Source organism: Myodes glareolus, chromosome 3 (assembly GCF_982192425.1).
Source record: "Myodes glareolus chromosome 3, mMyoGla1.1, whole genome shotgun sequence".
Taxonomy (NCBI): domain Eukaryota; kingdom Metazoa; phylum Chordata; class Mammalia; order Rodentia; family Cricetidae; genus Myodes; species Myodes glareolus.
In genome coordinates, this window is record NC_142028.1 from 103,344,591 (window position 1) to 103,371,755 (window position 27,165).

General features: G+C 40.8%; 1 protein-coding gene across 3 annotated transcripts in view; it reads left to right on the top strand.

Annotated features, from left to right (window-relative positions):
• The window catches only part of Mllt3 (MLLT3 super elongation complex subunit), a 265,674-nt gene that overhangs the window by 209,035 nt on the left and 29,474 nt on the right, over positions 1-27,165 (top strand). The window contains exon 1 of one of the 3 annotated variants that reach the window (XM_048453051.3): positions 23,284-23,438. The exons of the other annotated variants lie outside the window; for them this stretch is intronic. The gene's annotated coding sequence lies outside the window, so the exon portion shown is untranslated. Of the gene's footprint in view, positions 1-23,283; positions 23,439-27,165 lie in introns of those variants that run through there. 3 annotated transcript variants of the gene reach the window in all.

Here is a 27,165-nt window from a genome sequence, read left to right on the forward strand (position 1 = left end):
TATGCAATTATTTAAACAAGTCTGAGAAATTGTCCTCGGTGGGCAACAATTTATGACTGTAAACTTTAAAGGCTGTGTCATGGTCCACAAAGAAAAATCACCCGTGCGGGGCTTCTTTAGGTCACTAAAGGTCACTGCTCCAGAGAATGTCCAAGGTTCTTCTGTTAGGCAGGAGAAAACGGAAAAGCATTTACTTAGGTGTTTGGAGACAATATTTTTGCTTGGGAACTCTGAAAACACCCCCAAATGGGGATTTTTGTGTGTGTGTGTAGGCTTGGAGCAGGACGTCCTACAGTGTGCAACACAGAAAAGACAAACTCCTTCTTCTTCCTTAGAAGTATATCGTCGGTACTTCCCTAACCAATCAAGATGAGCAAGCAGGCCCTAACTAGGGACAGCAATACTTAGAACTACAGATCCTTGCTTTATTATGAGACCTTTCCACCATCCCCATCCCCCTCCTCCTCCTGGACTTGCGGTGAGCTCTGTAGTGCCAGGGATAACTCTGAGCCGCTCATCCTCCTGCCTGCATCTTCCAAGAGCTGAGATTTTGGTGCGGCCGTGCCAGCGTATGCTATGTTGGTATTAAAGCCAGAGCTTCCCATTTGGTAGGCAAACACCTCCCCAACTCAGCTCTGAAGTCTTTTATTTGTTTTAGAATATCACAAACCACCCTCGGACTTTGAGTCATTATGTGTGGGGTGGGGGTGTGCACATGTGTGTGTGTGCACGGTGAGTGTAGGCTGGAGGCTGCCTTCGGGTGTCTTTTTCTGCTTGCCCCCATCTTACTTTTTGAGACAGTCAGTAAGACTGACTAACTAGTGAGCTCCAGAGATCTTTGTGTTTCTGCCTCCCCAGCACTGGGGTTGTAAATGTCTTCCGCCCCATTGTCTTTCACATGAGTAATGGGTTTCAAGCTTAGATCTTCATGCTTACGCAGCAAAGCATCTCACCCAACTCTCTCCCCAGCCCTGAGGGTGTTTGTTTGTTTGTTTAATGTTTTAAATAAAGTTTTTCCCTGTGTTTATATATATGAATATAAAATAATGGGCCTAATTATGACATTTTTATGTGTATTTTCTGCATTATACTTTGCTCATGTATCCCTCTCTAGTACCAACCCTTCCTTCTCTTCCCACTGGTCCCCTTTCTTCTGTGGTTCCATTTCTGGGTTTTTTTTTTCTGCTCCTGTCGCTTTCCTCCTTCCACTCCCATTTCCCCTCCCTCCCCATCGTTTTGTGTTATGGAAAACATTTTTTTGAACATGTTTTACTGTAATATTTTTGTGTACAGATGTTGGATCATAGTTAAAATGCAAATGATTTTGTTGCTCTTTATGCAGTGCCCTGTTAGACTTGTCCAAATGGCACACAGTTGGAATTTAACATGTCCTCTTAAGTATGGCTCGGTGAGAGGAAGATTTGGGTGAGAGGAAGGTCTGCAGAGCTTGGAAAGTGGAAACAGTATGAAAAAAATATTGGTGACCAGTGTCGACAGTATATGTCCTCTTCACTGAAATAAAGAACTGTGGTGCTTACTGAATGTGTATATATATATTTTATATAATTTATTGTTAGTGTATGTGCTTAGTTCAAAGGACAGTCTCGGGAGTGGGTTCTGTAGAGTGAATTCAGGTTGTCAGGTTTGTGAGCAAGGGCCTTTATCACTGAGCCATCTCACGGGGCTCACTAATGTTTTTGAGGGAAAAAATGGAGTTTAGCTTTCCTCTTTCTGGCTTCCTTTGGTCAGCTGGTGCTGGTGCTACGCTCTGGTGAGATGGTAAGAAAGAGGATGCCGCTTGCAGTGTCTGAGAACCTGGATCCGAAAAGGAATGCAGGGAGAACGGAGATGATTTCTAAGACACTGGTGCTTCATATGCATTTGTATCATTTCTAAGGAGCACAACTGAAGAGTCTGTGCTAGGGAGCTTGTTCATCAGTGTACTGTCTTACTGTGTTCTTCATGCGCTGTCATCTGCATTGCTCCTGTCTGTTGTTCTGTGTGACCTAAAGTTGTATACATGAGGTACCTGAGGAAGGGAGATCGGGTACCCTAGTTCTGAAACGTAGCCATGCCTGACTGTTAACTGTACCTTAGGAAGAATGCCCATGGTGTGTGTGTGATCCAAGAACAATACTCCGAGGGTCAGAAGACAGACAGGTTCCGTTTATTTATAGAGACCTATAAAATATAGATTTTAGTGATAATACTTACCTTGTGAGATTATAGCTTATAGATACAACCTGTCGTTTAGGTATTAATTAGGTGAAGGAAAAACATGTCTTTTGCAAAAACATACTACTTGGTAATTTTATGGATTGTATTCTGTGAAAACCTAACAAAAGTGAGACAAAGACCAAGACACTCTGCAGAAACATGATGGTTGTGTAATCCATGACATGTTTCAAGGTTTCTGTATGTATTTGTGTGTGTGTGTGTGTGTGTGTGTGTGTGTGTGTGTATACATGTGTATGTTGGCTAGATCTGGCTGGCCAGAGAGCCCCAGGAATGCTCCTGCTTGTGTCTCCCCAGTGCTGGGGTTTAGGAGATATGCTGCCATTCCTGGCCTTTATTGTAGGGTGCTGGGGAATGGACCCCGGTTCTCATACTTGTATGGCAAGAACTTCACTGATAGCCATCTTCCCAGCCCTGCATGTATTTATAAAATAATTGTTTTCCATTTGCCTGGCCCATGCTTTTGTTGGAAATCAAAGAAGAATCTTTCTGAAACTGGTCTGATTTTATTTAGTCCGGCCAACCCCACTCAGAGTGACCTAACACACTTCAGTTTATGAAGTGCTCACTGCATTCCAGCTTTCCTCTGCTTCTCCATTGTTTTTTCAGCATTGATTTAATTAAAAGTGAACCTCATACTTATTCCTGGGATTGCAATAGGGCCTTTCAGTCACACTATGTGGATCCTGTGGGTTAAAGTTAATCTGTCAGTCAGACTTCATAGTAAGTGCTTTAACCTGCTGAGTCCTAAACTTTTGTGTGTGTGTGTGTGTGTGTGTGTGTGTGTGTGTAGTAGGTGTGTGCACAGGTGTGAGTGCAGGTGCCTGCATTCCCTGATATCCTGTGGAAGCTGGAGGATAACTCTAGGGAGTCAGTTCCCTCCTGGTAGCTTGTGGGATATAGGGATCGAATGCAGGTAATTAGACCTGCATGTGGTGAGCATTTTGACCTGCTGAGCCATCTCGCCAGCCCCGTGATATGTTTCTAATTGCTAGTTTTCTTATGCCTTTAAGTCAAAATTCAGCCACACTAGAATGCTAACTGCGGCTCCCTCCACTGTTGAGACACTCTCGGAGACTTGCCATTCACCTCTTGCCCCTCACCCAGAGGTAAACCACCCACAGTTCTTGCTTTGTGTAATCAAATCAGGGATGTCATAGTTTCCTTCCAAATGCAGAGGTTTGACAGACGAGATGTGTCGTGTCCGCCTGTGTCTGCTCCCATCAGGCCTGTTGGCCTGCTCAGAGCTCTGTGGTTCCTTTACTCTTGTCAGGAATTGTAAAGATGAAAACGCATTCTTTGGTGTGAAGGTTTATGGTCAAATTTAGAAACCGTACAAGACATCTCTGCAGTGCTGGTGATTTAGCCACAGGGTTCTCAGGCAAGATTTCAGGACATCTCTAACAGTTGAGTTTTGCAGAGGAGAGCTGGAGGCCATATTCAGTAATTTACATGAGATACAGAAGATTAACCCTAGGACCTAGGCCTTCATCTACATGCTGTTGGCACTTTGCCCACTGAGTCGCCTCACCAGTGTGTGGCCACCCTTGAACATTTGAAAGTGTCCCCTAGCTTGCCATTACTACCAAAGAGTGGGTCCACACACAGTGCCTGAACCCCAAGCTGGTCAGCTGTTGTTATCTCAGCCTGCGCACCTGTCTTGGGTGCATGTATCTGCGGTTTCTTATCCGAGCAGACCTTCTCTGGAGCATCTCTTGTCCTGACAAACTGAGATTAAAGTGTAAACCCAAGTGGATATGACAGAGCTGACCAGTGAACATTCTGGTAGACTCTGCACTGGTCATCTATGACTGTCTTAGAATTACTGACCAGAATAATGATTCCATATATTTTAAGGAAGAAAAATCCCTAGGCAAAATAGCTAATGATACATTTAAATATCTGACAGGTCCAAAGTCTTCATGCTGTTTAATATGAAAACACACAGAAAGCATCATAGTCCTCTAGTGTAAACGGAGTCTTCACACGTACAGCTGGAACTTGGATGTGATGTCCGGTGCTCCAGTTACTATAGTGTGGGAATCTATGCTAAGCATACAGAAGCATGGATACAAGGAGGAACTGGGCTCCTCGCTCCTAATCTCATGGAACTACCGTGCTTACCCTGTCAGTCATGCTGGATTTCTCGTTCAGTGAAAGACAACCACGCTCTACAGTTCATTTCTCACGTGTCTTTTACTAGTGGAAGCTGTGCCTTGCATGAGTTCACCCCACCCATATCACCAAGCCCGTCTGTGCATAAGTAGGTTGGTATGCAGTCTGCCTATGTACTAGTCCCTGGGCAGTCGGGACAACACAGCAAATGCATACAGATGCTTCCAGTGGCAGCTGTCCTTGGTGCAGTGCAACGTATGTCTCCCTTCAACCTCTTTTCAGTTGGCCGGCTTTCCAGGTTTAGTCCCGAAATGTCTATGGATCTGTCACCTCCTTTTCTCTGCTTCATGAGAGCGAGCTGCTGTTCCGTGGTTCCCCACCCTGACCTAGCTCTCTGAGTTGAGACTGCATTGTCACCTCCCAACTCCTGCCTCATGACTTTTGGCCAGTTTTAAAAATTTCTCCCTTGAGTATGTTCCTATAGGTCTACAATAAATATGATCCTGTCTATTCCCCCAGAGTCCCTTCCAACTTCCTCTGGAATCCCCCAACTTGTCCACATCCCAGCTTTATGTCCTTAAAACATTAATCCACTTTCATTTTTGACATTTATTTATTGTAGGTGTGTTTGCGGCGGGGCATGCATGTCCCGTGGCCTGTGTGTATGAGTCAAAGGTAAGATAGTGGGTTGAGTTCTCTTATTTTCATCCTCTGGTGCTGAACTCAGTTGCTAGGCTTCATAGTGTTTTTACCTACTAAGCCACATCCTACTGACCCTCAAGTTGTGTCCACCCCCTTTCCCAATTTTCTAAAACACAGATCCATTCTGGAAGGAAATAGACAAGAGAATAGATATTAATTCATTAAAATGATGACGTTATTGGTCCTTTTTGGAACAATATTGTATCTTTATGTTTTGCGAGACAACGTCTTACTAAGCAGCTCAGACTGGCCTCAGAGTTACTGTGTATTCCATGCTGGCCTTAGTCCCTCAGTGCTGGAGTTTCTGGCATAGGTCTCCCTGCCTGCAAAATACTAGCTTTAGAACCTGCCATTTTTCATAAACCATTTCATTGTTTCACACATGAGATCCATTTGCGGATAAGAGCCAAATTATATTGAAATGTCCCATTTTTATTTTTACTGTCTCTCATTTATAAGTTTTTCATGTATATGAAATATAGAATAGTATAATGAACCTTTTACATTCCATCAACTGATAGTTGATTTGTTTCTTTTATTCTACAGTCGAATTCTCCTGATTTCTAATAAGATTCAATATACCTTATTCCACTCATAGATATTTCTCTGTGAATCTCTGGGAAGATCAGGGTTTTCAAAGAACAGAACAAAAGCATCATGGACATAGATAAACTATTTCGTGATGCTCACTGCCGTCGGCTATCCAGCCACCGAGGAGATTTTTAATAAAATCAAAATCGCGCAAATTCTTTGCGTTACCTGTATAAATTGGAATTCAAATGAAGTCCCAGTTTTATACTCTGTAATAATATCTGTTACCTGTGTTTCCCCTTCTCTACCCCTTGAAGCATTAAATCATTAAATGCAAGGGGAACTAGGTCTCCTGTCCTAAATTGTCCGTTTGGATTCCAGTGTCTTTGTGATGCACTTTCTGCAGATGAGTTGTCGGGGAAGGAGCACGGTCAGAGTCAGGTTACACTTCAGGAGGGGGGCAGAGGATTGTTTCATGGGGTTCCAGGGTCTTGTCCCTTAGGCACTACCAGGAAGGGTTTCTGTGTTAACAGCTTTAGCTGTTCTGTGCCCACAGGCTCTAATTTATTAAGAGTTTTAGGGGCTGGAGAGACGGCTCATTGGTTAAGAGCACTTGCTGCCCTTGCCGAAGATGGGACTCTGGCTCAGGCAGCTCACAAGCACCTGCCACTCCAAGGGTTCCAACACGTTTCTGGCCTCTGCGGATGCCTGCAGTCACACACACTTTCCACATGTGTGTTTATAAGCAGTTCCGCTTTTCAGTAGTAAATTGGAGATATGTATGCTATTATCCCTCCTTTTTGGCCCCTCCTGCCTTGTTATGTGTAGGCAGAGGTGCAGTTGTGAAGGAGAGGGAGGCTGTCTGTCTCATACTTCCCCCTTATCACTTTTTAAAGGAAAGAGTTTGGTTCCTTGGCACACTGCAACAGTTTCAAGCACTTTAAATTTCAGTTATTCACTTATGTATGAAACTCTGGGTGTTGGATGTTGGGCTTGGCGCATTCCGTCAGGTGTTTTGCCACTGAGCCTTGCCTTCTGTCCTTTACACTGCGTTGTGTGCCTTGCTCTTTATCTTTTAAACCTGACTCTTGGCTTCCTCATTTTTCCCCCTCTCCCCATGCTTTCTTCCTTCTATAATGTTGGAAATTCTGGATATCCGGGGAAATGAGTTTGAGCCTTTTATGATCTGCTTAACTAAGGCTTTTTCTAAGTAATTGCCTCCGCCTGTTGTCCTTCACAGCCTTGTGCTTCTTCCACAAACGGTTTATATATATACTTTGAGTATAATTGCTATTTTCTTATCATATTTTTTTCTCAATCAGTTCAACCCGTTAAGGACATAGCTGGTTAAGTATACAATTTCTCAGATCTTTGCACTGTGCCTGTCCATAATTGCTCCTTAGCAAATGTCAAGGAGTACAAAGATGTGTGAATGCACATACGCACATCCTCTTTACTAATTCATATACTTATAAGTTGACAGTCTTCGCTGTGAATCTATCTTAGTAGTTACAACCACTGATGTTTGGTCTGTCCCCTCTGGAGATAGAGTCGGCAGGGGCAAGAGTACTCACTGTATCAATAAGAGATGTCTTGGCTCTCACACCAGCACACTCACAGAGTCTAAGCCACACGTGTGCAATCAATTTTATACAGTAAAATCCTGGGGTAACTTGGGAACCAAAGTAAAGGTGTCTGGGTGCGATTGTGTGATGGTTGCCTGTCTTTGTGTTTGAGCACATGAACTTGCCAAGTGTGAGAATTCCAGAACGTCTTGGAAAACCCTTTATAAAACTGCTTCTACCTTGAAGAATATTAAACAACAAGAAAATAACGGGAGGGGGAGCGAAGATTACAAATTAATCTTTTATTGTGACAACAGAAAGATGTGGACCTGAAAATCCCCAAATATTTGCTTCTGTGTTTTAAAAAAGCAAATAGTTTCAGAGAAATTTCAATAACAGGATGTTGAAGTGAAAGAAGTTTCTGCCTCCCTGTTTCCTACAGAGGACTGTGCAGAGGCCTGATAACGTGAGACTTTCAGGACCACCTTGTTTTTGCTGTCTGCATGGTGAAATACGAGTCCATTCCCTCTAATGTTTATATGTGCTTTTGAAATTATTGCAACTGGTAAAATGCCACTTGTGTGTAGTACAAAATGACAGTGTTTTTCCCTGCCTGTTTTCTCAGGTTGCATAATTGTCAAGACAAATTAGTTTAATAACTTTAATTTGATGGGCCAATCTTTACTCCACAGTCATGCTTGCGTATCTGCAACCGCGCAATTAAATGTTTATTATATATGTGGAAGAATTAGTTAAAAAAAAAAAGTACCGCAGGAGGTGTCTGGTAACGCAGAGTTAGCTGCGCAGTCATCCAGCAAGAGAGCAAAGGTGAGGGAGTGCAGTTAGTTCCCTTGAGGAAGTCACTGTATTTGTGTTACCACTGCTGCTCCCAAACACATATTTAATTATGCACACTGGAAGACCGGTCCATAGTCAGAGTGGTTTTACCAGAGTCATCATGACCTCTAAAGAGCAAAACTTAAACCCAAATTAATTTTTCACGATGGGAGTTTGAATCTCCTAAGAGAAAAAGTTACTATTTCGACAGAGGAAAGGTTGCTGCAGCCATCTTTCTTTCAAACTTACTTGATCACACCCAGCCCTCCTGTCTCCTTTCTGTGGACCCTCCTACCTTTATGTCCTCATTGCTTTGTTTCCTGTAAGGCTCTGAATTCGATTAGTTCTGCCTGCATGAGCACGGACAGACTAGCAGTGACCACAGCCACGAAGGAAAATGACCCTCCATTCACCAGTTACCAATAGCCCCTCAGCTATTGGAATGCATTCTCGGTGCTGGCCAGCATTTCTTAGCGCTGCTCATCCACTGGCTTCTTCTTCTATGATGTTCCCTGAGCCTGTGGGATTTGATATAGATGTCTCATTTAGGATTGAACATTCAGCGTTCACTTTTTATCAGCATGTTGACCAGTTATGATTCTCTGTTTACCGCTTCCCACTGAAAAAAAAAAAAAAAAAAAAAGCTTCCCTGACCAAGGTCGACTATAGCACAAATATATAGGTGTGAGGTGTGAAAACAAATATTTAGAGTGTCTGCTTAACAAAGGCAGCAGTCCTGGATCTGCCTGCCTCAGCCGTGTGCTTTTGACCAGCTTTATGACAGCAGGCATGAACCTTATTGTCTAAAGGGATCCTATCTTGCGTGTGAAGAAAGCTGATGTGAGTCTTTTCTGTCTTTATTTCTGGGATCCTCTAAGTTGGAATCTGTGTGCTGCTGGGTTCTGCACAACTATCCTTCTTCCCTGGCAAGTGCCTTCAAGTGTTACACACAAAGGTGGGTGGAAGTCTTGCACCAGGAACATGCCTCTCAGTCCACTCCAAAGGTTGAATGAAGGGTTCACTTACCAAAAGCCGGCGTCGCTATTCCCACGTGATCATGTCGTCCCACTGGTAATTGCATCAATTAGATAAGATATGTAGGTGGATGTGTGTTTAATGAGTTCCAGTGTTTTCCGTCTGACTGATCTCTAACAGCCGGCTTAGTGACTGCTCCATTCTCGTGACCTGCTGTGCCTCCCTTTGCTCTTGAATTAGGACAAGCCTTACTCCAGGCAAAACACACCGTTGCCTCTCCCTTCGTCCTTTGGTCCACTTTGGCCACGCTAATCTTGTAGGTGACTCATGTCTGTACACACAGCTTGCCGGTTGACTCCAGAGGCTCTTCGGCCTCGCAGCGCTGCTCCTGTTACCAGATGCCTTCACTGCACCTGTAAACGTTCATCTTTCCTTTATGTGGCTTGAGTTCAAGTCTTCCCTAGTCACTTTAAATAGAGGACTAATTGTCATCAGCTAAACTTACCCGACAGACTGCTGGAAAGCACCTCTCCTACCAGACTGTGTACGTAGAGAGAGCCCGTAGTTTTCCTTTCTCTACTTCCGCTCCCTTCTTTCCTCATGTTCTGGCAATCACTGTTCTGTCCTTTACAACCGTGAGGTCAGTGTTCTTAGCTTACACATATGTAAAAACATGCTGAATTTTACTATTTGTGTCTGGTTTATCCCACTTAATGCAATACCTTCCAGTTTCATCCCAGTTACAACAAATGGCAGGATTTAATTCTTTTGTGAATAATAATAATAATAATAATAATAATAATAATAATTTCATTGTTTTCTCTGCCCCCTTCAGCTGTCAGTGAGCAGTCCATGTGTGGTTTTTTTTTTTAATTAATAAAGCAAAAAGCTACTGCTCCATAAAGAATCCTGAGGCCTGGGTCTCATAGTTGCACTAGCTTTGTGGTCTAGAGCAAAATGCTTATTGATATCTTTGAGAATTATTTTTGCAATCTCTGAAATGTGAATACTCTCTAACCAGATTGTCTAGTAGATCAGTAGGTAGTAAATGATGTGTGGCCTTAGTTGATGCTTTGCTAGTACTTATAAAATTACATGTCTCTAAACAAGTTTTCTCTCTTTTGTAATAAAATGGGCATCCAGGTAATGTACAGCCTGGACTATATGTTGGGCTTTATTTATGAGGGCCTTCCCCAGGTTTGAGTGCTGCTGCAAGATGTTAGGGATATGTCTTTATCTGCAAAGTATAACGTGAAAATGCAGTGGCGTGAGCATTTGATTGCTTTAGTTGATAGTTTATTCTGCTTTCATACAATACAGTGCCAAGTGCTGTGTTTCCTTGTGGAGCTAACATTTGATAGCCTGCATCTCTCTGCCTTATGGATTTTGTAGGTGAGGGTTCCCTTTCTTTAATGTAAGCCTCCATGAAGACCCAGCCACGGAGTCCGGTGTTGAGAAGACTTTGTGGTATAGTTAGTCACCTGTTACTTCCTGTCACCCTAATACCTGCCAGCCCTTCAGTAGCTTAAAGCCCATAAAAAAATTAGATGTGGCTAAGATGTTTTAATCCATCGGAAGCCTTATTAATTATTATTATTATTATTATTAATTATTATTAGTCCACCTTTATTGTGTGTGGTTGAACTGCTTCAGAAAGCCAAGGAAAAGGCTCTTAGTTGCTGTAGGAGGAACAGTTAAATGCGTTTAACCTAGATTTCTTTTCCCGGATGCCAAATATTCTTCCAAGGGAGAGAGATGCCAATTCCTCTTTCTGATTAGTTCATTTGCAGAATAGAGAGCACATAGCCAAGATGAAAAGGTAACACGATTTTGAATTAGATTCATAACTCCATATTTTAAGGAAGCTTTTTAAAGCTACCCATAAAAATGCCACTTTAAACCTGGCATCAGATCTATTAATTTGACTACTATGAATATGTAGGGATATTTTTGAAAACTCCTGTGGTCTTGTAAAGCCTCCAGGCCCTTATTAGCTGAAAACTCCTGCCTTCTGTCAGGGCATGGAGCCAAGGTAAGGTCCTTAAGTAGATAACGTTTAGCATTTGAAATAATAATAATGAAAGGGAAGTCCATGTGGAGCTTTCAAGTCGCGATCCATTGAAATATCCGTATGGAGCTGGAGGCCGAGGGAGAAGATGAAGCAGATGTCAGGTTTGCTTTAGCAGGATGCCCTGCCTAACCACCTTCCCTCTGAAGAGTTTGATGCCCAGCATCCTGGGGAGGCAGTGACTAATTCATCTGATCCATCTGTTGCCTTGGGAGGCACTATGGACTAGTTCCTCCAACTGTTAGTATCAGTAGAGAATATGACCTTACTTTATTCTTGTGGGGCCTTTTTCCCACCTGCCCTTCTCTCACATGACTCACCTTGGACTGACACCTCCCCTTCAAATCTCCTCCTCCCCTACCACAGAAAAAAAATTGGGAAAATTCCTTTCATAAGCCCATTCAAAATTAAAAATGAAATAGGCTGTGACTTTTTTTTAACCTTCTCCCCTTAAAGACAGAGTTTCAAAGCATTTCATGAGCTAGTGTCTTACACTCTGACTACAAGCAGCCCCAACCGAGGTGTAGGGAAGTCACAACTCTTCCGTGGTCTGAGTGTGCAGGCCTCCCTCCAGGCAGTGCAGATGGATGGTGAACATGGACTGGTGTTTTCTTTGTGTGCCTTCAATTTGCCTTCAAGGGGAAGTGAGCTAAATAATCATGATCCATTAGTCCCCCTTCTACACCCTGCCCGGACAGGACATTTTAGCTGTAGGCTCTCTATTTCACGGCCAGGCTGCCGCTCAGGGCCTACAAAGGGAGAATCGTACCTCCCCATCTTCTCGTCTGTATACGGCTGTCTTCCAGTGTTCAGGGAAGGAAGGGCTTAGCTGCCTTCTCACAGACCCAGCAAGCAACAAATAATTGAAACATTGAGTCTGACTCTAGGAGAATTTCCTCCACCCCAGCTGTTGTCTCTACTTTTTTATTTGGATGAACCCAGTGTTTGATGTCTCAGCCTGTAGCCAGAAGCCAGAGTGGGAATTCAGCCAGGTCTTCTGTGTTATCTAGGTGAGAATTCTAGGACTTGCCTGTGAGCCATTTTTTCTTACCTGGAGAGAAGCAGGTATGGCTCACTGAGTGATTTCATAGAGTTGCTAGGCAGGCTAATCAAAACGACACTTTTAAAGATATAAAATATTAATCGGTGTCAAATATCAAAACATTTAAATGATGCCATTTATATCTCAAGTAGGGTCATCACTTTTTCTTTCTGCTGTGGTAGTCTGTGGCCTTCAAAGTATTATCTAACTGTTCCAGTTAAGACATTTTTGCCTTTTAAAAAAAGTCATGAATAATTATTTTATAGAACCAATAATTACTTTTTTCCTTCCAACCAGTGTTAAAAGTCCAAGGTTAAAAGTCGTTCAGCTGTTGGAACAAAGCAGGAAAAAGACAATGCACGCATTTGCAGGTCCTGTGATGACTGAGATCCTAAAACATTTAGACCTTCATTTAAATGTAGGTCACAGCAGATGTATAATACCCTTCACAAGGAAAGTATCCCAAATGAGTTGTTAGCATGGAAGCTTGGAAACAGAGCAATCGACACTCAGAGACTTCCAGAAACTGTCCGTTGGTCCATTGAGTCTTTGCCGTAAAACTCTAGAGCTGACTTGGCCATATGTACTAAGGAACAACTTAAGAAGTCCTACCAGGTTCTATCTGGTTACTGTACGTAACTAATCTGTTTTCTTTGTGTATGAGGTTGAGAACAGATCATAATGACTCATGTTACTTCTGTAAAAGTACCCTCAGGGTAATGTAGTGGCACGCTTAGGCTTGGGATTCCTGACGTAGGACAGCACTGATTCTTAAGTGCATTTGGAGTCCATGACAGCCTTTGAAGAAATCTCTTATGGCACAGTACATGACTTTGCATTTTGCTGTGTTATTTTTACAGGAAGGCATGCTCACCAGTCACTCAAAGCTAAGAGGTATTCTACATCACCCTAGAATTATGATAAAAATCTTGATCATCTAGAACTCTGGACTCAGCTCAAGAACGTGAAATTTAAAACTGTGAAAAACAATCTAAATTCCTTCATTTAAAATCATGTAATTGTTATGATTAGTAAAGGATTAGGGAAATCAGCCTTAGAAATAGTTTACCTAGAGAGGCATGGTATTACAGGTTTAATAGTTGTCAGTTGAATGTGAATTGTATTCATCTAAGCCTGTATAATAAGAAAATTCATATGGAAAAGTGCAGCACTCCCATCAAGCTGCATTTGGATCCTGAGTTTGGCTGTATGGTTTACAGATGCTAACAGAACAGAAACTTCATTCAAGAGTAAGCTGTGGGCGTTGGGGGCTCCGAGAAACCCATGTGTAGTTTTAGGAACACTGGTTAGGAGCAGGCATAGGAGCTGGTTAGAATTGTGTTCCTTGAGACTCTCAGTGTGTTCTGATCAACAGTGGAAGGACGTAGTGAGCAGGTGGAGGGGCTGATCTGGGGGAGCTTGCTCTGCCTCGGGAGGTGCACTGATTCTTGTTGCCAAACCTGCTCTGGTCTACCCCTTCCTAACCTCTCATTTGGCTGTAGTTTTCTTGTTCCTTTCTAATTTTCTGCCTTTAATCTTAGGTAGTATCTGGGCTTTAAAGTATCCAAACAGTAAAATAAATGGAAAGATATAAGAATAGATAATCCAGCTGGGTGTGGGGGTGCAAGTTTTTAATCCCAGCACTAGGGAGGCAGAGGCAGGTGGATCTCTGATTTCAAGGACAACCTGGTCTACAAAGTGAGTTCCAGGTCAGACATAGCTGTTAGACAAAGAAACCCTGTTTCAACCCGTCCCCTGCCAAATAAATAAATAAATAAATAAAATTAAAAAAAAAGAGATAGTATTATTTGGGAGTCAGAGGCCAGCCTGGTCTACAGAGTGAATTCCAGGACAGCTGGGCTACATAGAGAAACCATGTGTCTCAAAAAACAAAAATAGATGATACTAAAATCTTTATTTTCCAAAACTTGAGTACTTTCTGTTCATTCATTGGATAGTGATCATTGCGCATGTTTTCTATCTGTTAATTTTGTTTCAGAGAACTGCTTTTGACTGTAATGACGTCATATTCTTTGTTTATCCGACTCTGGGGGGAAAACAAGTTTATAGAGGCAATGCTAATATGCAGCCTCACAAAGTTATGTGTGTATAAAGAGGTAGAAGCAGAAAATGGGGTCAGGGAAGGGAAACATCAGTCCTTGTTCATAGGTTGGCATGTTTTTTCATGAAAATTTTAAGTGCATACATTGATGGGTGCACTGGACAGTAATTCTCTGTGATTTAGGCTGGTCCCCTCCCCACCTACGCTCACCTTGCGCTGCTTCTTTGAACTAGTTTGAAGTGTTTTGGTCCCTAAGACTGGTAATTTCCTCATATTCTCTACCCTCCTATACAGTGTGTAGAGTCGACATGACTCTTGCCAGCTTGGGTCCTTCACCATTCGCAGGCCTGGTCTGCTTCCTTTCTTCTTTCCCTGCTACACACAAGGGATTAGTCATTTACATATGATCCTATTCCTCCAGAATGATTAAGATATGTCAATGGAATGACATTTGCTGAATTCCCTAGGAGAGGGCAGGAAAGCCAGCATCGTGACTGCCCTGTCACTATGCAAAGCGGGCCTGCGTTGAGCTGTGCTGTGTCTCGATCTGATGGTGCTTACCTCAGTGTGTGGCTATAGAAACATTGACTGAACCTCTCAGCTTGGTTTGTATATTTTTACAACATTCAAATTACATCTCAATTAACCTATAAAATATCTTGTCTTATAGACATTATTTTTCCAACTGATTAGTTTGTATTCCTAACTTTAAGAAAAAAGAAACATTTTTCTCTTAAGTATGTTAGAGAATATTGCTGTTTTCATGTTTGAAGAATTCTTGATGTATTTCAAATATTATAGCAAATGTCAGGTCAGCTTTAAGTCATATATTAGAGCATAAAACTGGTTAAGGGATCATATCTGACTTGTCCAGCACTGTCTGTCCAGTGTGCTAACACTTTTAGACACATGAAAATATAAGTCAACAAAAGGACTGTGCAATTTCTATATATATATATATGCTGCTTAATGATATTTTATAGGAACAAATTGACTTTAATATGGGTAACAATACTTTTATCATGTGTGACCTTTGTATATGCTTCTTAATGTCAAACTCTCCAATCTATTCTTTGTCTAATGCTTCACATTTTATCTACAGTTCATTAGGTTGCTGCCGAACTCACCATTAAATCCTCTTGGTTGATCCTCATGACTTTCCACTTGCAAATTCATTTGATAGGACACAGAATTGCCTGGTACTGCCAGATGTATGTAACTGATTTATATTTTAGTCTTTTGAGATATAAAAATTGAATCACCTGGGCAGGGTGCTGTACTTCTTTAATCTCAGCACTTGTAAGGCAGAAGCAGGCAGGTGTCTGTGAGTACGAAGACAGTTTTGTCTACAGAGTGAAAACAGTCTCCAACAAAACAGCAAAACAAAAATCCCCAAACACAAGGAGCTGAATCAAATTGCCATACTAGATAGAGGAGGGCAATGAAACACAATTAAGTGAGCATCTGGTGTATGTTTGATATTGTTTAATAAAAACGCCTTTAAACTGTGCTGGAAATGCAACGCTGCTATTGAGGGGATGCCATTGGATAGTGCACACACATTTGACAGATAACTGTTTATACTGCCTTCTTAAAGGCAGCGGATTCTCCATCATTCACAAGAGGATTTATTTAACTAAGATATGCTCTTAAGCTTTCTCCAAAGATGAAAATAAATAAATAAAAATCAGCTTTTATTGCAATACAGTTTGCCTATTTGATATAATCAGTGTAATGTAGAATGTTTATATTCAGAGTAATACAACCATTACTACCACCAATATATACCCATTAACTCTTAGCTTTAATTTTCCCATTTCTAGAGCCTTGGGCAACCATTAATCTATTGACAGAATTTTCCTATTCTGAATAATTTGCATCCATGAAATAATTTAAATAATATGTGATCTTTCGTGCCTGATAAAAATATACAGACATGGTATTTTGAAGGCTAACACATAACACGAACAAAACTTTATTCCTTTTGTGATTGAATAATGCTCTAGTATGTAAATTTGCCATACTTTAAAAAAAAGATTATTAATCCTTAATGCATGGTTGTTGTCTGAGTGTATGCGCACATGTGTGCATTGGTACACTAGTTGTGTTTACTCACATGAGACAGAGAGAGGACTGGGCACCCTTTCCGTCATTCTCTTCTTATTCTCTCCAGCAATCCTCCTATCCTTGTCCAGTTTGGATTTGGGATTGCAGGTTACAACGCCCAGCCTGTTACTGGATGTTGGGATCTGAATTCCAGGCCTTATGCTTACAGAGCGCTGTTAACCATTAGACCCTCACTCCATGGATATTTGCATTCTCTTTACATTTGCCTATCCCGAACAATGCCGTTTTGAAAAGTTAGGTGCTGGTTTTTCTGTGGCTTCCATGTAGTTTTACATAATATATTATTAATGACGCAGTCCCTTCTGATCCTATAGCAGTATTCTGGATTCTTAATGTTGTTGATATGGCTTTCCGGTTTCTCTGTGACTTGGTGTCTTGAGGAAATTTGGGGACTCTGGTAGATGTTGAAGGGAGTGGGCCATTTCTCTTTTGATTAGACCACCCCATTGCGTCAGTTGTTCCCAACCTTTTCACTGCAGAAAAGAAGGAGAACTAGATGGTCGCAGTCACATCTTCGTGTCTGGCAGGGAAGCTCCTTCCCCAGTTTGCTGGCATGCAGCTTTATGAGACATTGTCCTCCAGGATCTCGTCTAGTGGTATCATTTCACCCTCAATTCCTGGTTGCTTTTTATGTCTGGCAATTATATAATTATTGTTTTTCTTTACTTGCAAATTCTTTTGAAGGGAAAATAAATTTAAAAAGAAAAAGACAAAGCCTACCATTCCTTCTCAACATTTTTTATCAATTATTATTATTACTGATATTTTGCCAACTGTTTTGCCTATTAGACTAAGTGCTCACAATAAAGTGTGGACTTCTTATTCGTTCAGTACTTTATCCACTTTTTAACTCAAAGTTTACAAATGAATCAATTTAATTAGAATTTCTAGTGTAGTGATTTTTTTTTCCTAGGTGAAAATCAAGGCATTGATCTTCCTCAATGTCAGTTTGAACTTGGAGCTGTGTGTGGAATGACTTGATTGGCTGTTATTTTTAGTGCAGGTGATGTGAAGGCCCTTCCCTTCCTACCAGGAAAAGGAGCCTGTCCCGTGTTTCTGTTTACAGACCTTGGACTTATCAATAGCTAAAATTTACTACTCATTTTAAATACCCACCTTACCAAAGAGTTAATGGGTTGCACTTGCTAAAAGAATGACCTGGGTCTAGCTCTCTTATAGGAATTTGTAGCAACTTAGGAGGTTTATAACTTTTCCCCTAAATGCCCTTTTCCAAAACCTTGCTATGTTAGCACTAATTGCTTATCTGGTATAAGTAATTTTATTTTATTGGTGAGACTTTTATTGGTATTTGTACACATTCAACAAAACAAATGATATAAGAATGCCCACTTTAGGATAGTATATTACAGTTAGGTTCTCCACAGTAATTCCTGGAAGTGTAGACAGCAAGGTCAAATCATTGCTCTTCCAGGATAAGATGTTGAATTGCTATAGAACAGGAGAAGTTGGAAGTCTTAAAGGAGCAAGCAGAAAAATGCAAGGCTTGTGTGTGGGATCATTAAACAGCCCTTTCCTTAAGAAAATGCCATTTTTAAAAAGTTTCCGCCTCCTCCTATCTCCCATTTCCCTCCCCCTTCCCTCACTCCCCTCCCCCTCCTTCTCCAATCCAAAGAGCAGTCAGGGTTCCCTGCCCCATGGGAAGTCCAAGGTCCTCCCCCTCCATCCAGGTCCAGGAAGGTGCGCAACCAAACAAAGTAGGCTCCCAAAAAGCCAGTACATGCAGTAGGATCAAAACCCAGTGCCATTGTCCTTGGCTTTTCAGTCAGCCCTTATTGTCTGCCATGTTCAGAGAGTCCGGTTTGATCCCATGCTCTTTCAGTCCCAGTCCAGCTGACCTTGGTGAGCTCCCATTAGATCAGTTCCACCGTCTCAGTGGGTGGGCGCACCCCTTGTGGTCCTGACTTCCTTACTCATGTTCTGCCTCCTTCTGCTCCTCATTTGGGGGAATAAATAAATAAATAAATAAATAAATAAAATGCCATTTTGTTTTTGTTCATGAAGGAAAAATAGACAAAGTGAAGTCACATTTTAAACCAAGCCGGAGAAATATGCCTTAGCAAAGTTACTAAGTTCCTCACCACTGTGAGTATGCAGCTGTGCTAGGTACCCATAGGTAAAATGCAGCCCAGAACCCAGACATCATCTATTGCTTGTTTTTGTAAATAAAACTTTATTAAATACGGTCATAATCATTTGTTTATATTTTGCACTTCTCTTATGTCATGAGATCGTAATTGAGTAGGTCTGACAGAGATTGTAATGCCTGTGCAATGCAAAATCTTTGCTGTTAGGCCTTACATGGGAAAGAGTTACCAACTGCTACCGTAGAGTATACACAAGAAAGCAGACTCTTTTAATTTTCCTTACTGAGTGGAATCCTGGGGGAAAGTGGTTAGGACAGATTTTAAGATAACTCATGCCCAAAGTAAAATGTACACAGTAGACAGACATGAGAAGGAGGACATGAGTGGCCATCTTAGTACTTTAAGATAGCACAAACCAGAATGTGTGTGTGTGTGTGTGTGTGTGTGTGTGTGTGTGTACACTAGCCTGTTTTTCACTGTAGCATTACACTGGCTAGCACTAATAGCCAAAAAATAGGCAATCAGCATTTTTTAAACTGGGGATTCTCTCTGGTCTGGAATATTCGTTGTACTTAGATAGTCATATAGCTGTATCATTCCAGGGCATCTTTAGAATAGATGGCCAGGGCATCCATGGAATGGGGTCTGCCATCTCCAGTGATGTCTCTGGCAGCTGAAAGCTTCTATAAATAGGCTTTATTCCTTCCTACAAGCTCCATTACTCTGGAGATTAGGCCCCCAGACACACATTGATGACAGGAACCAAAAAAACCTCCTTTGTTGGTCCTTTCTTTAGCTAAGCTATAGCCAAAGCAGAGAATCCTTCATAGACACACACACTCCTCAGGGGTAACCTGCCAGATTGTGGGTTTATTGGCTTCAAAGAGAATAGACATAGGACTGCCGACCTAAAGTACATTTGAATGGCCCTATTTTTTCTGGCATTCTGTGTCTCTGCAAACTCTTATCTAGTCCATTGTGTTACTTTCCCTACAGAGACTTTCCCTACATGAAAAACACCAGTGATGTGGCTTGATGCTCACTGATCTCACTGCAAACCCTCTCATTCAAGTAACGTTATATGAAGAACGGTACATTTTGAGCCCTGTTAACCAAATATCTTGTGTCTTCACTTGTTTTGTGCATGACATACAGAAATGGCAGTGTCAGCTGGAAATGGGAATTTGGTTTCAATCTAGGACTGGTCCACCAGACCTAGAGTGAAGACCAGATCACTAAAGAGGAGGGTAGAACCTAAATACCTCAGGAGCCAAAGAGTCTGGTTTGCTCCAAACTGTGCATTAGCATCTAGGTTAGAGGGAGGCCACTGAACTGTCTTGTCAGACCGAAGGTGGCAATTCTCAGTGATCTTGAGTGTGTAATTTTACTACAATGTAAAGCCAGTTGGTGCCTCACTATTATGTAAGGCTCTGTAGATGACTTAGATTGTTTGGGGTGTAGTTCTTAAGCTGGACTAATTCTTAAGTGCACTGGTACCCTTGACATATGCAATTGTCATGACCTGAGTATGTATGTGTCTGGTTGAAATTTGGGCATTTTAGAATAAATTATTAAATCTAAAATTCTTCTGGACTTGGAAAGAATATTTGGGGTATATTCTCATTTGAACCAAGACAAATGTTTTGTTTTTATATTTCAAACAGAATTATTATAAAAGTATTTGGAAAGTACAGATTAATTTTTTAGAGACTATAAAATGCTATGGTCCTAACATACAGTCTTTTGGATTTTTTTAAAATGGAAATAGAATTACATCATTTTCCCTCCGTTTCCTCCCTGCAGTCACTCCCATGCACACCACACCTTTTGCTCTTTCTTAGATGTTCTCTTGTGTTCTCAACATTGCTCAGTGGCCTGTAGTTCTTTGTCTAGGGTTAGGGTCCTCTTGAGATTTCCCTCTTCTATGTTAGTTAGCCTGTTGGTGTTATTCTTATTTAGGTCTTGTGTAAGCAGCCATGTCCAATACCAACTTTATTTTTCATATTCTTCATCTGTCAGGATAGGGAGTCACCTGAAAGAGGGTCAGACTTGTTTGGGGTTGGCTTCCCTTCTGTTATCTCCTCCTTACCCCTTTTCTGTCAGCAAACATTGCTGTCACACACAGTTGAGATCCATTTCATCAGAAAGTGACTCACTGAACCCTGAATGCCAGAGCAGAATGTCCAACACCAGAAGTTATTTCCGATATTTTTAGATAGTTAGTGTATTACTATCTTAGAGGTTTTTATTAAGGGCTTTGTTTGTTGTGGATTTTATCAGTAAATAAAAATATATATCACTTCCCAGTCTGAACCCAGAGGTTCGCTTTTACTCCTGGGTGAAATTTCGCTTGATTATGAGCTTCCAAAAATCAACAAAGAGGAAAGCATATAATCTGGAGTGAGACCATCACACAGTGGGATCCCTCAACTTCAAAAGCCAGGGGAGGGCTGCACGCAGCTGGGGATTGCTATATTTTATGTATTCCTCATAAGTTAAATTTGGCTTGGCAGAGAATTTTTTAGGAGTAGATAAGGCTCTGTAAGTAGAACTTTGCAGTTTTAGCCAAAGAAAACAGGCTGTAGATTTGATGACTCTATTTGATTTATTAGTGCCATATGCAGGGCCTTTTGATCTTGAGGACTCCGTAAACCAGTGAATTGATATTTATCAGAACTCTGTCATATGGGAAAGAAATCTTAATTTGCCTGTAGTGTTGATACTAATGTAATTATCCAACACCTGCATCCCATTGATGGTAATTGTGTTAGGTTATATTAAATTTTAATGGTATGTACATGCAGCATTAACAACAAGTTTGGGGATTGCATTAACACCAGAAATACTCATTTCTTAGCTCTCCCACATTTGCTCTGTCTCTACCAGAGACTCCTTTTAGGGAAGCCGACCCTGGACGACGCTAGCAACTGTGGTGAAAGAAAAATCAGAAATAGCTTAATCAGTAATGATACTATATAATAAATTCTCTGTAAAATCTCCATTTTTAAGGGTAGCATAGAGGAGCTTCAATGAAACATGAGGGTTCACTCTACCTCATAATTCCTCTGTCATACTTTTTGTAAGTAGCCAGAAATCCTGGCAGATATTTCTGCCACCAAGCAGTCAACATCCATCTGTTTTGTCTTTTCATCCCCAAGACCCGTTCCATATGGCAGAACTGACCAACTTTGTAAAATTAAAATGAACTGTCAAGCACAGTATCATACAGTTAGTATTTTCTTTAGGTGGATCTTATTCTTGATAGTCTGAGCAGGAGAAAAAGCCTCTCAACCCCAAAGAATGCATTTCACGTCTCATTTCTGTGCCTTCTGAGCAATTGCATGACCAGGCCTTTTTTTTTTTAATTTTTATTTTTTTTTAATTTTTTTGCTTATAAATGTCTTCTGTTTATCTTTTTCTTTAATTTTTTGGTTTTATTTTATATGTATATATATTTTATTTACATGTTTGTATGTCTACCATGTGTGTGTCTCATATCCACTGAGGTCAGAAAAGCATGCTGGATCCCCCAGAACTGGAGTTACAGATGATTGTGAGCCACCAAGTTGGGTGCTGGAGCCAAATCTGGTTCTTCTGCAAGTGCAGTAATTGTGATTTAGATGCTGAGCCATCTCTCTAAACCCAGCACTTACCTTCTTAAATTTTTCACTTTTGCTTATTTTATTTGTGTAACTGGATGTTGTCAAAGCTCCCTGCTTGAGAAGTTGGACCGGTATAAAAGAAGTCTCCCTATTTCTTTGAAGTACCGAGTGTCTTCAGGGAAAGCTATTATAAGAAGAGGTTGGGCAAGCCCAGTGGCCTCGGCGGTGACTTTTCTTAGATCATAATTTCATAGTTACTGTTATATTCAGCTCAGACCACTCTGCACTACCTATGCACTCAGTCACCATATCAGTTGGTACCATGAGGCTCCCTCCCGCCCCTTAGACATGAAGGTGCCATGGAGACATGTGCAGACTGTCTGTGTTGCTTGGCTAAGGTCACACACTGCAGTGTGGTGGAATCAGGCCTGACACTCCTAGAGCCTTAGCCCCGAATCTGTTCCATTCTTTCCATCTGTATGCTGAACTCGAGGTTTCAGATACTTGACATTAGACTCATGTCAAATGAAGCATAATTATTTTAAGATTGTTTGGCATTTTAATAACTCGTCTCTGTTGTAGAGTGAATAGCCACATTTTCCTTTTGCTTCTTGTTTACTAACATGGATTTTAATACCTGAACACATTTATACCCCAGCAGCCTTGCTGGCATAGTTAGCAGCCCTGTTGTAAATAGTGACATCTATGGTTTCTCTCTCTCTCTCTTTTTTTTTTTCTTATTTATTAGAAAATAAGAGTTCCATTTGTGGGAACTTTAAGTTCCCATTCACTGTCTTCACCTTTAACATTGCTAAGCTTTATTTGCATATACAAAGAAGGTGCCTCTCTCTGGTGACTTTTCCCTGTTTGCAGAAGAGGTGTGTGCTGCTGTAGATAGGAGGGGCAGGCCCTACAGTTAAAGCAGTCTTGTGACAAAGATCCTGAAACCCTTACACAGTCAGTCTCTCTCTCTCTCTCTCTCTCTCTCTCTCTCTCTCTCTCTCTCTCTCAATTGTGAGCTTCATAAAACTACACAGTTGAGATTAAGGGATTTCCTAAAACTTTTGGTGTCAAGATTTATTTTAGAAAGCTCCCTGGAATTACAAAGCAACGTGACTGAAGGTCCGGGCCCTGTAGGGGAGAGTTAGGCGTTTGACATCTGATCTCTAGCAGAAGGTCTGCTCGCTGCACATACAGTAGGATCAGATGGAAGAAGCTGTTTCTAAAACAGTTCAGGGTGGATGTTTGCTTCTGATTAGCCTGTGTGTGCGTGTTGGATGAATGAGCAATTGCCAAGTCATGACCATGTGTTTGCTGTCATTTAAACTGCCAATCTAATCTAAATATACAGAGGGCGCCTAAGCAGAGTTCTTTCCTTTCAAGAGAAGTAGCCGCTCTCAGTTCCTTCCTGACACTTGTGAACTTGGGGACGGCTGTGTTCCTGAGGGCTACTTGGTTTGATTTTGAAGGAGGTGAGGATGATTTCTTTGCTTGCTCTATTGCTTGTTTGGGGTGGGCAGCTGTGTGTTTACTTACCCTGACTAGTAACTATATAGGAGAGAGTTTCTAAGGTGTTCCATTTGCTGATATAAAGAGGGTAAAATTGACAAGACAGAGGCACAGGTTATGGACGAAGTCAGAAAAATCTTTCCAGTTATAGGCCATGAATTTGCATGTAGCATGCCTAATCTAATTGAAAAACTCTGAGAAAGTGTTATGCATAGGCAGTATTTTATAAAACCTCAATGTATAATTGGAGCCTTGATATGTACTCTCTCCTCCCACTGAGTGATTTAAAGTACAAGAAAAATCTTTCTTCTGTAACTTCAGGACATTAAAACACATACATTTTAATGTCATTGAATTCTTAAAATGAATATTAAAAGAAATATAAACTCCCCTCCCCTATTGGCAACTGTATTGCTGAACAAATTCTATTACTTTCTGCGAGATGGCTAAGGTTCTGTTAAGGTAAGTTAGAACTGCCAGCACCCAGCAATCAGAGATGAATCTTTTCATGGAGCAAAGTATAGTGCTGGCCTTCCTCCCTGTGTCATATTTACGTAGCGTATCACTTTGAGAAGTCACACTTCTAAGATGGTTTTCACTCTCACATAATTTTTAATAGCAAATACTGTAAAATTTCACTTCCCTCAAAGAACTAACAACACTGTCATTTAAGCATTAGAGTAGTTCGTTGAAATTAGTTATCAGTTAAATGTATATGGAAATATTTTTCAATAAGCATTTTAAAATTTATGGCTTCAAATTCTTATCTACATACATATACTTCCATTTTAAAGGATCTAAACCTGTTTTAATGGAATTTGAGTTGATTTCCAGATTATTATGTATGACAAATATAATCTAAGTAGTCACAAAATTGAAACAATTTCCATTCAATGAATATCATTAGATCTGTATACATGTACAATAACATTTGCTATTTTTCCCTGAAGAAATGTTATTGAATTGTGTATTTAAAATCTCAGAACACAAGTACATTAATCAACAAATAAATATATCCTGGAAATACATTCAAGGAGTTTTTTTTCCATGTGTATCTGTATAAGCTAATGCAGTCGCATGATACCCAAATAGTTAGTCTTGTACATACATGGGCAAACTAATGACATAGAAATACTAATCTTAAAATATATTTTCCTGATGAGACAGAATGTATTGGGTTTACCTACATGTAGAGGTATCTAAAAACATAAAAGACATTTGATAGAATTTTGTTCATTTGTTTGTTTGGCTTTGAATGTTTCCTTTCAAAATTTTTCGTCCTGTTTTGACTTCATAGAGTTGTCATAAGTCGTTCCGTGGAGACTCACACTCAGTGAGTTGTCTTAGAGCCATGAGCAGAACTCTGCAAAGCTGCGCTCCCCTCTGCTTGCCCTCCCGCCCTTCGCCTGCAGTTGTCCACCCTCAGCCAACTGTGAAGTTTGCTCGGCTCATCAGGAAATTGAGAATCAGAGTATCAGTAGTGTTAGTTTCCCTTCACAGGTTTCCTTGAGGAACACCACTCTCTAGACCAATTGACTTTAAGGTTTTCAGTAGCAAGCTTGCAGAGAGGACACAGTTATATTCTTTACGTTGTTCATAAGATGAAAACCAGCCAGTCTCTTAGGAGATGTTTAAGTCAAGTACAGTTAAGTAAGAAGAAAGAGCTGTGTTTTCTTTGCGTTTTAGCGCCAGTGATTGTGTATAGTGGGTGAAATGTGGCTGGTAGCTTTGGTGGTGTGGGAAATAGTTAAAAAGGCATGTCGTAAACTAAATGCTGAAGTTTTAAAATACCACATACATATTCGCAACATATATATATATATATGTCTCCAAATCTACAGTAATGTTCACAGAGTTGAGCTTCCCTGAATAATGATTCTACAAGTACAAACAGGAAATGGTCTTGTTTTGTGAAGATTGAAAACAAGGTTTGACTTCTAAATCATTTTTGAGATACTGAAATTAAATGTGGTTTTGAGGATCAGTTCAGAAATCGTTGTAAACCATCCTCCAGGAGAGGAACAGTGTCAACCTTGGATCCTCATTAACTTGACTGGAAGGAAAGCAAGAGAGGCTGAGAAGACCTCTAGCTGGTGCTGTCCTTAGCTGCCATTGTTGAAGGACATCTTTTGTGCTGATTTCAGCCCCATTGGAAAAAAAAATCTATTTAGTGATTAGTAACCAGTGGATAAGAGCAGAAAGCCCGAGTGAATTAAGACCATAAATACTGAAGTCTTTGGGATCACAGCCTGTAAAACTGTCAGAAGCACCGGGCAACTGACAAAAGAGAGACCAGAGTAGCAAGAAGTGTTAGCTGCAAGGCAATGCTCCATATTCATGGACAGAAGACATCATTTGGTGTGCTTGAAAAAATTGATGTTCCTGAATTCAGTACCTGCTCCTCATTATCTATTTGTCTTGCATGGAGTCTGTCTGTTTGAAGTCTGTGGCTGACTGTGTTCGCTAGTGGGAATCACAATGCTTGTTTAAAGATAGCTTGTTTCCAAAATTAGAGCGATGATTCCTGAGACCCGTGTTTAGATCCATCAAGATCCACTTACTTGCTGAGAATGTCAAGCCTGACTGGAGTGAGTGGGTGAAGTGCGTGTGCGTGTGTTTTTTAAAAGGCAGATGGTTGAATTAGAGGCTGACAAGTGCTTTTCCCTTGTTTTTAAATTCAAGTCTAAAGTTCATAATTCTTAAATATTTCTCCCTAAGGGGAAAACATGAAGTAAATAAAAACAGAAGTGTACAAGACTATATTGCAAACTGTTTTTATTCTTCTTATGCAGTGTGGAGATCTAGATGACGAGAGTCTCTTACTAGCCCCACTTTAAGTTTGCCTTTTGGATTGGAGAAAACTGAAGATGATAAAGTCCAGGTCTTTACTCTGAATTCCCGTTGTCTGCTCATAGTAATGATTAGGTGGCAATGAGTGGCCATGTTCGCTTTCTGAATTCTGTGTTACTGTATAAACTTCAAATTTAAATGTGTGTTGGAGAGATGATTTCAGTGGATTTAAAGTATTGTGCTCCTTCAAGTGTGAGGATTTTTTATCAACTTAGGGTATTTGCTTTTCAACATCCTGACTGTGAGAACTAGACATGTCATTCATTTGAAGGGAGCAGATGTTAAAGGTTCTTGCCCCTGTCTTCCTAATCCTAAACACCCTTTAAGAAGAGAAATGTTCTATTACCCAAATAGGGATCTTTCTGATGGTGAGAAAAGGCGGTAAAAGGCAGTAAATCTGCCTTCTCATTATGAAGTGCAACAATAGATTGATTTATGAAGAAAAGCAACTGTTAGGCTTATGAGATGTGTGCATGGAGATGCAGGTTCCTCTGGAGCAGGTCAGCGGCGGCATTCCTGCTATTCTTGTCAGGAGTCTAATACCGCCCATGAGGAATATGTGATGCTGGACACTACATTTGTAAAGGGGTTTCTCTGAGAACAAAAGAATCCACCTCCCAATGTTTTCACATGAGAAAAGGCTCTTGGATGTGCCATGTTTGTGCTGGGTTCCCCCCCACCCCCACTCCACATTTTCATTAGGACAGAGAGGACATATTTAAAACAGTCTCGTTTTTTACACATTTTGTTAAGACTTGCATTTTAAGTTAAAGTTAATGTAAGTATGATGGTTTTAAGTATTTGACAGGTATAAGTCATTTTGCTTTGCACTATTTAATT